This window comes from Durio zibethinus, chromosome 20 (assembly GCF_047325235.1).
Source record: "Durio zibethinus cultivar Kanyao isolate XHJ-2024 chromosome 20, ASM4732523v1, whole genome shotgun sequence".
In the NCBI taxonomy this organism is placed as follows: domain Eukaryota; kingdom Viridiplantae; phylum Streptophyta; class Magnoliopsida; order Malvales; family Malvaceae; genus Durio; species Durio zibethinus.
Genome location: NC_143181.1, coordinates 10,946,244 through 10,961,011, shown reverse-complemented (window position 1 = coordinate 10,961,011; position 14,768 = coordinate 10,946,244). Strand labels below are relative to the sequence as shown.

Sequence of the window (14,768 nt, the reverse complement as noted above, 5' to 3'; positions counted from 1 at the left end):
TCGCGTCCTTCTTCTTCCTCCTTTCCTATTGACCAACCTACCATACCCACTTCTCACCACTCACCTCTTTCATCCAAAGCCGATTCACCCTCCCACCACCAACCCTCAAACCCGACCCATGACAGGACGTTGGACCCATTAACGTTTCCAAAGGCCGGAATATCGCAATCTGAATGCAAGCAAAAGGATGCGCGTATCCTAGAGCATCAAGCCAGACGGGAAAGACTTAGATCCTCATTCATGGGAGGCCCCAATCCTCCTCCTCAACCACATTCTCCTTTGGTCTCTCTAGGCCAGAATCGAGACCCGCTAAGAAGAGCCCTGAAGATGCAGAATTAGTGGGAGATTCAAGCGCTCAGTTTCACCCAGAAACTGCAACCAACAAGGCCCCCCAACCGAACCGAGCCACAACATGGGTGCAAACATCTGTATGGCTTTTTGCGCTGAAGCTAATCTTATTGCCACCAGTGCAACCATTGCTAACACCAAACTTAACCTTATTTCAGGCTCTGAACACTTCACCTCACAGCATACTCAGGGAACCACTCACCATGTCACCTTGGCCGTTAACCGTCCCACAGATCACACTGGGAGCAGACCTCTAGAGATACACCTTACCAGTACCACCTTATCAGTGCTGCAGATAGCCATCAGCAGTTTCATCAACCAATTCAAGGTTTTTGTAAGCCTGCTTCTGACGCAGGACCCAGACACACTAGTACACAAGATCGAGGTCTTCCCTTGGATGGAGATTGCAGTAATGAACCCAAACCTAATGACCTACTTGATGGAAACCCCGATTGTTGCTGAACCTTCCCCAACACCCAATTCTCATCCAATGTCCATTCTAGTTTGGAGCTATAGAGGTGCTAGACACCCTAACTTTACACGCATAGTCCTAGAGGTGCTAGAGGTGGATGGCCTAACTTATTGACACGTGGACTATCTTATATTTTTTACATGTATACTTATTTTAATACATAATAATTAATTTAAATTCAAGCATTTAATTGAATCAATATCAATCATCACTTGAATTGTCTTCTAGTAATTCCTAATTTTAAGGCTCAATATTGTATTTCGAAGTCCATATGTATTACTTTCAATTTAATTCTTTTCAATTAATCTAAATTCAAAACCATATATATCATATTTATTTTTGGTAATTTCTATTTACTTTTAAGCACAATTTCTTTCTCTATTATGAATTGAATTAAAAGTCAAAATTGTATGTTTTGTAAATATTCATTTTTAATTCTATAAATAAATAAATTATAATTCAATTTACCTTAAATCACTCTTAATTAAATTAAATTCCTAATTTTAGATATCCAACTTTAACATTATAAATAGGTTTGCTCTAAGTATTGGCTTTGAAAGTTTGCTAGTTCTCTAATTCTTTTATTTTTTATTCTTTTATTCTTTATTTGCTTCATTTATTTGTTACTTATTTCCTTAGGTGCTATTTGTATTTTTTATTATTTAATTTAGTCTTATATATGTTTATGATACTTATTTCGATTATGTCAACTATTTTATTATGTTTTATTTAAGTTGTGGAAATCTTATATAAATATATAATCATTCATTCTTGGAATTGTGGTTCTGGTTTTGGTGGTCAAAGTAGTAAATTTGGCAATGGAAGTGATTCTTCAAGGTTGCCATTTAAAGGGTCTAGATTGTGCCCCTTTGTTGATATTACTCATTATTATTTTTAAAAGGATGACTAGGTTAGTGAGTAGGATGTGTAATATTTTCGTAAGGTAATAGAAGATTATAGAGTTATCTATGGGAATAAAGTGAATGAAATCAATTGGATGCCCTCACTTACAAAAATTCTTAAATTAATGTTGATGTAGTTTTTTTTATGAAAACAATAAAATGACTAGATAGTGAGTGATGATGTAAGACACATAAGGGAAGGTTCATTTAAATGTAGTCACTAAAACTAATCATGTGACAATTTTTCTTCACGCAAAAATGAGAGCAATTGCTTTCGAAATTACATGCTACCCTTTTAAACGGGGTGAAATAGAGCATGATACCGTTGAATTTGCCAGAGTTATGTTACTTTGGAGCTTTCAGCATGTGAGGAGTAGAGCAAATACATTAGCACATAGTTTATCTAAATTGGAATGTTGATATAAATGGTCTAAGAATTTGGCTGGATTCACTTTCAAACTTCTTTATATTATCGTAATGCTATATGATTCTAAATGTTATAGTCCTATTGAGATTTGAAGTAATTACTTAAGGTAAAATGTAAATTGAAATAGTTGACCCATAAGTAAATTGGAAGTATTGGTCATTTAATATTATGTCAAATGCGTTGAAGAAAGACAACAATAAAATTGTATTTATTTTATTTTTTTCAAATTATAAAAGTTTTTGTTTGAGTGCTAATCAAATAGTGAATCGATAATAAATCTATTTAAATACACTATTTTTTTAATTAATGGCAATTGATATGTACCATTTAATAAGTTCACATGTTCAAAAATTATGCATCTTTTTCATTTTTACTTAAGTTTTAAAATGGTTATGAAAATAAGATATTTAATTTAAAAAGAACCATTCAATTGGATATGCAAATATGAAAAGAAGATATTTAAAATTAAATTTTTTTATATAATTTTAAAATATAAATTAATTAAAGACACATATCAATTTTTTTAAAATGTCTATATCTCAAAATATTATATTATCCACATAAGATGATTACCTTTTTTGCTAAAAATTTTGTTTTTTTATATATTTATATAAGATAAAACTCATTATAATTATGTATTATTTAAAAATTTTTTTATCACAATAGTATGTATTCCCATCACACGAGATTAAAACTAGTTTTTAATAAATTCTACGGTGTCAAAGAAATGAACATCAAACAACTCATGTAACAAAAAATAAATAATATCAAGAATTCTCTATTAATTGTAAAAAACAATGGGAGCTCATGTAAGAAATGAGGAATATGCAGCTAGAAACTAGAGCAAAGTTAAACATAAAATATCCATACCTAAACTTCAATGTTTTTGGCGAGAATTCTTCTACCTCTAACTAATGGTGTAGCATATATTAATAACTTATTGTGAACTACAAATTACAAAAATAAATCACAAAAATAATATGAATGCTAAAATTAAAAGAGTTAAATCCTGAGGAAAAATAAAATAAAATCCAAAGTCTATCCCATAATTCCCATGTGTTTGCCAATCGATAAATAAGAGAAACTCTTACAGAAAGACATTTTTAGCTACATTGTACACTATTGGAGCATGGCTGCAATGATAGAAATCATGCCTTTTTACAGAAAAGCTCAAATACAATCCTTTGGTTGGCACTTTGACAAAACAAAATAAACTGAAAACAGAAAATGGCTACAATGATTCAGTGATATATAATGATCAATCATTAGCTAGAGTAGAAGAACCTTACACTTGGCTGAGGCTCAAATCCAACTAAGTTTACCAATATGAGACCTTTAATAGCACCAACAGCATGAAAATGAAAAGGAAAATCACCTTCACCTTCATTAGAGGACAGCATTTTAACATGATTATAATTGAAACAAAAGTATAATATTTATCGATGAATCACATAGCCATTGGTAAAATGATTCTATATTGGATGAAAATAAACTTTAAATTTATGATTTCATAATCAAAACTAATATAAGTGATTGGTACCATACATCTAATAGAAAAGAAAACCAAGAACAAATTAGGCTTAATGGAATCCACTCATCTAGCATCTTGAGCTTTTTGAATTCATCTTGGTAAAGATTTCAATATTAGTATAAAATTAATGAAGAGACAAAACAAATTTATAGTGATGATTTTCCTTTTTATCTTTTCCAATATCAGTTTCATTTTTACTGGTGAAAAACTTTACCCGTCAGAAAAAAACATAGAGAATATCTTTGAAAACTCTCACTTCACCTCTCATGATAGCCAAACTATTCTTCACTTCTTATGGATAATTTTAAAAAAGACCCTAAACGTGACAATTACTTGTCCTACAAAATCATGGCAGTACCATCAACATTCCTAGAAAAAAAAGATATAATTTTAAGGGTAACTCTTCTCTTTTTCTTGCCCTACGCTTTCCTATTTCTCTCTGTCGCAGATTAATATAACCTTATCATATAATTCATAAATAAATAAATAGATAATCTAAAACCTTTGGTTAATTAAGGCCCCATTGCTGGTTTCCTGCTTTCTTCAGAAAACTTTTTAATATGCTTTTGTGATGCACTACTCCATCAAAACAACAATGGAGACTTCAACAGATTTTGAATTGTGCACATGGTTAACGTGTGGGCTTAATATTTTTGCGTGTTGATTGCAAAATTTGAGTAGGGACTTGAAAATTTTTCTTGTAAATTAGGAAAAGCAGAAAAAAAAAAGAGTATAAAGATAAGGAGGGAAAGGACTTCCACTGACCACAAAGTGCCTTCTAAGTCTTTCCAACATCTAAGCAGCTACTTGGATTCAATGCAAACATGCAGCAATGGTGACTGGAGCATCTTAAAAGTTTTCTAGAAGGAAACTGAAACTGGTACAGGCCAAACTCAACAAGAACGACAAGTTTTTAGTCAAAGCAAGTTTTATGAAAGAAAACTATAATGTAAAAAATGAAGCACCAGAATATATAATTTCATTTTATTTAATTCTTTCAAGTCCTTCAATCTTCTCAATAATGGATAATAACCATAAGTAAGATAAAAAAGTAAAACCACTTTGTTTTTTTCTTAGAGAAAAGTAGTGCTTAGAGGCTACCTTTTTCATTGTTGGTCTCTCATCTCCCTTCTTCCCAACAAGGGCTGCAAATGCTTGAATTTCTTCTCTGAAAAACACCAACCAATTGAGAATTCTAGGACGGATGAAGAGTTAGCCCGTATATTGCACTAGGCAATCAACAGTTCTCCAAGGAACTCAAAGAATTCACTATTATCTGAATGGAGAGATAATAAGCATGAAAGGCCTAAAAGCTTGCCAACTTTTGAGAAAACAATGGATTCCGACGGAGGTATTGTGTTGGGAGAAAGCCCCTCTTCTACATGCAATGGAGGCATAGTAACAGGCTAAATTGATTATGATGACTCTATTAAGAAGTCTGTTAAAGCAGAGGCAAAGGAGGCCAAATACGAAAAATTTGGGTAGTCAGAATTGGATAATGGTGAAGCAGAATCAAGCAATTCGAAAGAAAAAGCTTGTGAAGATGCATATTCTCCTAGTAAAAAGAGGGGAAGAGTGAAGCTAAAGAAGTTGCCCTTAAGCATCTGTTCCTATATGGATAGAGTGAATCCGAAGGAAGAGATGATTACTAAGAGCTCTTCATTGACGGAAAAGAACATGGGTAATTCGGCTGTTGCTGTTAAGCCCTTCTTTTCTCTGGAGCCCTTTGTTGATGATGCTATTCCAATTGAAGGTACACCTATGAGGAAATGCCAGGATTTCAAGGCCCTTGCATGTATCAAACTGATTTGACAATACCAGCTTAGAAAGGAAAAGAAAACAAAGAAACAACTAAAAAAATAAAAAATCAATCAACTAAGTTAGATAGAATTTCAAAACCCAAATTTTATTGCTGCAATAACTTTGACAATACTAGCAATAGAAAGGAAAAAACTAACAGCTAAAAAATGAAGAGGAAAAGTTCATACGAAGAATCTGTTCGTGAAATGCACCAACTCCCCCGCTACCAAATGCACCGAGATGTTTGGCACCATCACCAGAGCTGAGCTGTAGCATCATTGGCACTCTAGCCGCAGCAGTGGTTCCAGCCAAGCCACCCTTGGCTTCTGCTAAGCTCGTCTCAGTTGTCGTGAAGCTAAAGAATTGAAGAATTTGCTGAAGGAAATCATCGGCGGGGCCTCGGTTGGGCTATTGACATGAGAAAGTCAAAGTTGGTGAGTTATGGGTACCAAAGAGCATTTACTTGCAAAAAGAAAATAGCGAAAAAGATTGAACCGGAGTGGGGAAGGAAATTATCTTCCCTAATTGTCACTTCAATTCATTTTTTAGACATTGATTACTTGTTTTTTTTTTTTTTTATCTCTCAAAATTGAAACTTTATTTAAGAAAAATAGAATTTTTTATCGTTTAAATTAATAGGTATTGATATTGATTACTTGTCTTTATCAATGCAAATAGGGGTTGTTTTTATATATCGTATAGATTATAAATTTATTATAGTTCATAAATATAAATATTTATTAAATATAAGTAATACTTTTGGCCAACCACACGAGTTAATAATATTCGTGATCTTTAAATTTTGAGTTAAATTATACTTTAAATTTTAATTTCTAAAAAACTTTAATTGAATCTCAATTACCTAAAATTATTTAATTTTGGTCATTCTAGTTATGAAATTATGTAAATTAGCGGTAAATACCAACTAACATTAGGTAGATAACTTCAATTGGTATCTCATGTAAGAGTTAGAGGGATCAAAATAAAATTTTATTCAAAGTTTAGGGATCAAGGATTTTATATATTGAATTTTTTATATTACAGATATATTTTATAGAATGTTAAATTTTAAAATAATGTTTTATATTTTGTTGTAATCTAGTTTATTAGTTAAATATTTTTTGTTTTCAATAAATAATAGATTTCAAAAATTAAAATTAAGTTACAATATTCAATATATATATTTTAAAAAATTCATATCATTTTAAAAACAAAAAAATATATTTCTTGTTACAAATATTATTTTACTTATAAATCATAATAGAAACTTTTATTTTCTATAAAAAATCTATATTTTCTATTAAAATATTATATAACTTTCATTTCTTTTTTTTTAAATATACTTTATAAAATTTATATAATCAAGAAGAAAAAAAGAAAATAAAAACAATTAAATAAAAAATTGATTTTTTATATTTGAAAAATATTATAATTTAAAATAGTTTTTTTATTATGATATGATTTATCAGTTAAAAAATATTTTTAATTAAAATGAATTTTAAAAAATTAAAAAAAATTTTAAAAAATTTTCATTTCATTTTAAAAACTTAAAAAAAATAAAAAACTTTATATCGATTTAACAAATTAAATAAAAACTCTTTATTGTTTTAAAATTTTAAATACAAATTTCTATATCATTTAAAAAAATAGATTTATTAATCTATTAAAAAATCTATTTTCTTTCCAAAAACTCTATTTTAAATCTATTTTTATAAAAAATTTTATATTTATGTAAAATAAAAAATATTGCTTTTAATAATCCAATTTATTCCCTTTATCTAATCGTGGTAAGAGCCATTCTAATTGTAAATTTTTTTTTCAAGTATAAAATTTTAATAAAGAATGGATTCAAAATAATTTTTTCAATAGAAAAAATTATGAATAGATTAATATATTGATTTTATTAAATGATATGAAAATTTTTACTTAATATTTAAAAATGTATGAAGTTGTTATTTAATTTTTAAATGATATAAAAATTTTTGCTTAATTTTTAAAAAATGGTATGAAATATTTTAAAAGGATTTTAAAATTTTTTAACTTAACTTTAATTTTTATAATATATTTTAATTAAAAATATTTAACTAATAAATTATAGCAATATAAAAATATAACTATATTTTTTAAATTTAATTTTTTATAAATATATTTGAAATATAAAAAAGTTTAAGATAATAACTTATTTGATTCTTAAAATTTGAATGAAAATTTATTTTAGCCTTTCTCAATGTCAAATAAGATATCTATTGACACTATTCATATGACGGCAGATTGTATTTATGGATAATGATTTCATAGAAAAAAATAAAAATTAAATAACTTTAAGTAATTAAGAAGATTTAGGAACATTTTTAAAATTAAGATCAAAATAGAATCTAAGTGAAATTTAGGAATATGGGATGTTATTATCTTTAGGATTGTAAATAAATTGAATATGAATTAATGAAAGTATATTTGTGATTTGTTCATTTATATTTAGAGGTGTGCGGATTCGATTTGTGTTCATTAAAAAATTATTTTATTTGTTTATATTTGATTCGTTTAAATGATAGAATGGTCACATTCGATTTATATTCAGTTTAATTAAGTTAAATAAGCTTATTCATGAATATTAAATGAATATGTTCACGAATATTTATAAATAAATATATTTATAAATAATAAATAAACCATGTAGACACCCTAATCTGTTTGGAGTTCTACTTGAGTTAATTTTGTTAATAAAAAAAAAATAGGTAGTTGAGTTTATGTGAAATTGTTGGAACCGATTTGTAAAGTTGGAGTTAGGTTTAATGTTGGAATTCAAAGAAAATTGGGATTCCTTTCTAGATTGGAGTTTTCGGATTTAAAATCCTATAAATACATGCCCACATAGATCATACAAACACACAAAAAAATTAGGGAGAGAGGCAAAAATCAGAAAAAGTAGTTAAGAAAATTTTTCGAAGATTTTTTGGGGTTTTAAATTTTTTTTTTGAAAAAAATTAGGAAGATTCTCAGATTCCGACGACTTTTTCTAGTCTTTGTTTCAAGCCAAGCCAAGCAAAGCCACTTTTTAAGCCATTCCAACTTTTCTTCCTGCAATCGAGCTATGCTGTAGCCTTTAGAGCCAAGCCACCTCATGTTTTGGGTTTTTTTCACTTTATTTTATTTTTTTGAGTATTTTTGTATTATTAAATTTTAAAAAAATAAAAATAAAAAAATAAAAAATAAAATAAATTTTAGGAATAAATATTAATTATCCAATGATGGAATTTATAAAAATTTCAAATGGTAAATTTTTATAAAATTCCTATGTGAGAAATTTTGTCTAAATTTATCCCTAATGGTAGAATAATTTAGATAAAGTTTTAATAACAATATTAAAATTTATTTTCAAAACAAAAAAATAAAAAAAATAAAAAATAAATAAAAATATTGATAAAAATTTTGGAATTAAGTACAAATTACCTAAGGATGAGATTCTTAGAAATTTTAAATGGTAAATTTCTAAGAAATCTCTAGGTGAGAAATTTTCTCTAAATTTGTCCTAAATGTTGAAATAATTTAGATAAAATTTCAATAAAAATAATTGTATTCTTTTCCAAATTTGGTTAAAAATATTTGATAATTATCCAATGATGAGATTCTTAGAAATTTCAAATGGTAAATTCTTAAGAAATCTCTATGTGAGAAATTTCTTTAAATTAATCCCAAATGGTGGAAGAATTTAAATGAAATTTTAATAAAAAATAATTGTCATATTATTTTCCTTTTGAAGACAAAAAAATAAATAACAAGAAAATATTTCTAAATTGACCCAAATGATAGAAAATTTAGAAATCCAACAAAAAAAGAGAGAATTTCTAAATAGGCCCTAATGGTGAAAAATTTAGAAATCCAACAAAAAAAAGAGAATTTCTAAATAGGCTCAAATGATGAAAAATTTAAAAATTAAAAAAAAAAGAAAATAATTCTAATTTGACCAAAATGGTGGAATAATTAGATATATTTTCAACAAAAAAAATAATAAATAAATCTTTTTTCGATGACGGAGTCTCTTCAAGGAAACAAATGAGATCCTTGAATACTTTTGAGATGAAAAAATATTTTTAAAAATTCTACCAAATTGATGGAAGAATTTTATAAATTATTTTCAATATTTCAACATAAAAATTTAAAACCATTAGACTCAAGACCTAAGGATAAATTTAAAATAAAATGATACCATCTTTTGGATGGGCATGTGGGGGTGCTATAATCTTCTCCACATGTAATCGAACTCTTGAACCATGTTCTGGTGTGTGAACCCAAACCTATTCTTTTAGGGACCATTAGTTAAGCGTAAGAGCTCCTTAAAAGGATAAATTCCTTAGGTGGCCAATCATAGCTAGTAAAAAGATTGGTGGTAACTCCATCCATTTGTTAAGTCTAGTTATAGATTTACGAATCTATATATTATGATAGTTTGGTGACTCCACTAGGGATGTTAGAAAGTCAAGCCATAATTTTTTAAAATTTTCTTGTCCTATGGTCTAATAGTTTTAAATTGTAATGATTTGTATTATTTTTTTACTAATGTTTTTGTCTTTTATTTTTGGGGCATGAAACCTATATGTTCTTTTACACATGCTATCACATGCATTTACATTACATAAGTTTTATACTCGGGCTTCATCCCTCTTAGGAGGGAGTAAAGTATCTACGCTCTCGTGAAATGATAATCTCTGTAATGACTAGTGAAATACTTTCACTCAAATTGAATCCTTTTCATTGGTAGCCTGTGGTGGGTGAATATTGAAATGCCTTACTAGTCTGTGATGAATAAGGATGTAAGGAACAGTTTGAGAACTGTTAGTGATCAAAGTCACCTAACCCTACATATAGTTTACACATAAGAGGCCACTTATAAGATAAAGCCCTTCTTACCTGGTGATAGATGTAACTCGAAATTAAGACACAAGAAGGAATAATTTTCTTATATATCCATTTTGTTTGACTCTATGCATTTGCATTATCATGTCATGTATCATTTTCATTGTCATATACATCTGTATCATTTTCATATTAGATTTCATCCATGAAAATTTACATTTCATTTATGCATCAATATACCAAACATAAAACATAGCATATCATTTCTGATCATAATTGTGGTACTCAAAGTTCAAGGATAGCTCCACCAAGCAAGAACTTCACTTACCAATATAATACAAGAGCTCGAGCTAAACAAATGGAATAAAAAAATTTCAATTATCTCAAAAGGATAAAAAAAAGCCCAAGAAAAGATTAAATGGGAATTGAATAGGATTCTTGAGGCTTTAAATAAGTTAAATAAGGGAAAGAATGTAGAAAAAAATACTAGTCAACATAATCATCCATCACAAGAGGTGACTGATCCTTTATTTCCTCTTGATTTTGGGCCACATCAAGCCCAACCTGTACAAGGCCCACTACTATAGTAGTTCACCTATCTTATAAGGTACACATACCCCAGAATATCATCAGCTTCAAAATTGGAATAGTACCAGAATTATGTAAATTTTATCTTTACTGAAAAGGTAGTAAAACCAATACCAGTTCTTAATTTGGATGATCTATAAGAGAAAAAAAAACTAAGGCCTAAAAAAAAGACTTTAAAAGCCTTAAAAGCTGAACAAAAGATGAACTTGTTAGAGAAAAGGTTGAGATCAGTAGAAAGAATTAGTTTTTATGGTTCAGTGGATGCTGCTGGGCTCTGTCTGGTCCTCGATGTGGTTATTCCTTCAAAATTCAAAATGTCAGAGTTCAAGAGGTATGATGGTACAAAGTGTCCAAAAACTTACATTACCATATACTATCAAAAAATGACTACCCATACTAATAATAAGAAGCTATTGATGCATGTATTATAAGATAGCCTTACAAGCTCTACTGTTAGTTGGTATGTCCAATTAAATAAGACCCATATTTGATCTTAAAGTGATATGGCTCATGACTTTATTAATCAATACCGGCATATTATAGATTTAGCCCTTAATAGTATTTTTTTGTAAAATATGGAAAAAAAAGCAACTGAATCCTTCAAGGAATATGCCCAGAGGTTGAGAGACGTAGCTTATCAAGTGCAGCCTCCTTTGACTAAAAAAAAACCCACAGTGTTGTTTATCAGTATTTTGAAATCTTTCTATTATGAAAAGATAATAGAGAATGCAACAAAAAATTTCATCGATATGGTGATCTCAGGTGAAATTATTGAGAATGCCATTAAAATGGTAAGTTGAAAGAAGGAAAAACCAAGAAGGTGCCAGAGAAGAAAGAGACTGAAGCTCAACCCGTGAACTTTGACAGACAGTTTAAGGGATATCAACCTTATCCACCATAAGGTTACTCTCCATACTATCATACTATAAACAATATCTCACCTTACCCTTACCAACCATATCCACAATCAGTTTACCCCTCAACCTACCAATCAATTTTTCAAGTACCTGCATTAGCTTCAAAGCCTAACAACCAAGCAAGTGGTTTAAGGAGATCTCGAGATAACCAAGAAAGAGCGCACATCAACCCTATCTCCATGACCTATACTAAGTTATTCCTAGAACTGGTCAAGAACAACTTGGTATCTTCAGTTATTCTAAAACTATTAAAGCCACCCTATCCAAAGTTGTATGATGCTAATGCAACGCGTGATTATCATAATGAGAATGTGGATCATTCTATTGAAACCTGCCCTACTTTCAAACATAAAGTGCAAAATTTAATCTGAAAAGGCTTAGTGAGCTTCGATGAATCAGGGGGTAAGATATCAATAAAAATCTTTCACTTGATTACACAGAGGCATAATTTTAAAGAATGATGTTAAGGCTGATTGGAAGTTATTTATTCTTTTAGGATTTTTTTTAGAATAATGTTAAGATCTCTTTTATGCAATAGGATTTCAGTTGTTATCATTTTAATAAAAAGCAAGGACAATGCATTTCATTACATTTTTTTTTCATTCAACCATTGTTCCATGCTTTGTTGCCTTTCACAACTTTTCATTCCCATTATCAAATTTCAAATGGTGGATGTTTAGACAATGATAGCAATAATTTTGGGATTTAATTTTGAGAACTCATTACATTGATCAGAGGAGACTATTTAAGAAAAAAAAACTCAGCTACTATCAGATGTGAAATAGATATGTCTTGAAGATATGTAATCTTTTATAAAGATCCAAGAGCTTATTTTTATTCAATAAATGATGTTCAAGGAAAGCATTCATATTTGAGATGAAAAATGGCCAAATTTCTTTTACCATTCAAAAAATCATTCATTGCTACCCCTTTTGAGCCTATTATGATTTTTTTTTTTTTAAAGAACCCTAGTACTGAGGGATAATTTTTGAAAAAAAAAGGTAAAATTTCACAAAAGTTCTTAAAGATACAAAAAAGAAAAAAAAGCAAAAAGAAAAAAAGGCAAAACAAAAGAGAAAGAAAAAAAAAGAGAAATAAATACTACATATGATTTGGGACAAAGTAATGTGAGTACTTTTATGAGGAATGAGATGAAAAAAAAAAGTAGTGAAATGATGTGGGGCAAAATGCCAAGTTGCATCAAGTGATGAGAAATGATTATTCGATTTTAAACCTTTTAAATATTTTTTGAGCCTATTTTATCAATTTCTCTCATGATCCCTCACCATAGCCTACATACCAACCTTTAAAAGTCCACTTGGATCAAATGTGAGTGCTCGAATTGAATGATCATATGTTGGGCTAAGGCATGCTTATGATGGAATAACGAAATTATGCTACGTTGCTCTAGAGATTGATGTGTGAAAGATATCGCTAATGGATGAAAAAAAGAGAAAAGAATGAAAAAATAAAAATGAAAAAAAAATAAAAAATAAAAAATGAAAAATGAAAAAAAAGGAAAAAAATGAGAGAAAAGAAAGACTCAAATTGAAAACATGAAATGGCGATTTGGGTAGAAAAATCTTTGAGTTTGGAGTTGGATAAATAGTTCACGTGGATGAAAAGGTCAAAGACATTTGAAGATTTCTCAAAGCTGAGGCAAAGTTCAATGAGCTCAAAATGATTTCAATAGTCAATTGAATGAGTTTTTGAAAAAAAATTTCAGATTAATGTTAAAAATTGTCTAAGTATTCATTGATTAGAAATTATCACACCATTCAATACCATTCCCAAAGACATCTTTGAATTTGTTCCTTTGCCCATTTATTTTATATCAGACTCATTTCTTATTGATTATCTTTCTTTCAATTCACCTTATGCTTTTCTATTCTTACATTTCTAGAATGAATCGAGAAAATGTATGATTACATTATAGTTGTCAAAACTTGAAATGAAGATGAATGAATGATAATGTGCGTAAAAGATTCTTGCATTCTTTTGAAAAGAAATCCAGGATGATAAGGGGTAAAAAAAATAAAAACTTGAGAAGATGATTTGAAATGACACATAGTGTGACCAAGTAATGAATATGGTGATGGATTGGTTGACATAATTTGTGAGAGGTGATCAAATAATGAGGATCAGTGGATGAAATTTATTTTGGAATGGCTAGTGCTGGAAGCCTGTCAATAGTGATTAAATGATGAGGATCAGTGAACTAAATTCATTCTAGAATGGTTAATACTGACAAGCCTATGAGTTATGATTAAATGATATAGGGCAATGGACAAAATTTATTCTGAAATTGCTAGTGCTAAACAGCCTGTGAATTATAGTCAAACATTAATTGACGAAACTTGTTCTAAAATGCTGAAAAGTTGTAAAAGGAAAATGAGAAATGATGGATTCTTGAGAACCATATTACCATAATTAATTAGAATTTCATGACATGGACATCCACATTACATGCATTACATTTGCATTATTGTTTGAAGAATATTTGAAACATTGGTTTGGCTATACACTTGCATTATGTAGTAAATATTTAACTCATGGTTAAGAATATGACATTTGTAGTATTGTGAGAATCTAGATTGTTGCATTTGTATCATTAAAAAAGTATTTGCATAATTGATCATGACATTCAGTACATACAAAATTTAGACTTTGATAAAAGTTTAAAAGTCATCTGAAAAAGAATTTTTGAATATTTTAATAAAATCTTGAATCCTCAAATGAGAATCTCTAATTCTTGAATAAGAATCTTTAAGAGGTTTTTAAATAAGAACCTTTAAGTCTTAAATGAGAATCTTTAAGACTTTTTCAAATGAGAACCTTTGAGTCTTAAATGAGAATCTTTAAAATGCTTTCAAATGAGAATCTTTAAGACATTTTCAAATGAAAACTTTTGAGTGTTAAATGAGAATCT

At 28.8% G+C, this 14,768-nt stretch overlaps 1 pseudogene; it reads left to right on the top strand.

Moving 5' to 3' along the window:
* The first annotated feature begins 412 nt into the window (after positions 1–412).
* On the top strand, positions 413–5,492 carry LOC149513110 (uncharacterized; annotated as a pseudogene).
* Positions 5,493–14,768: the final 9,276 nt, after the last annotated feature.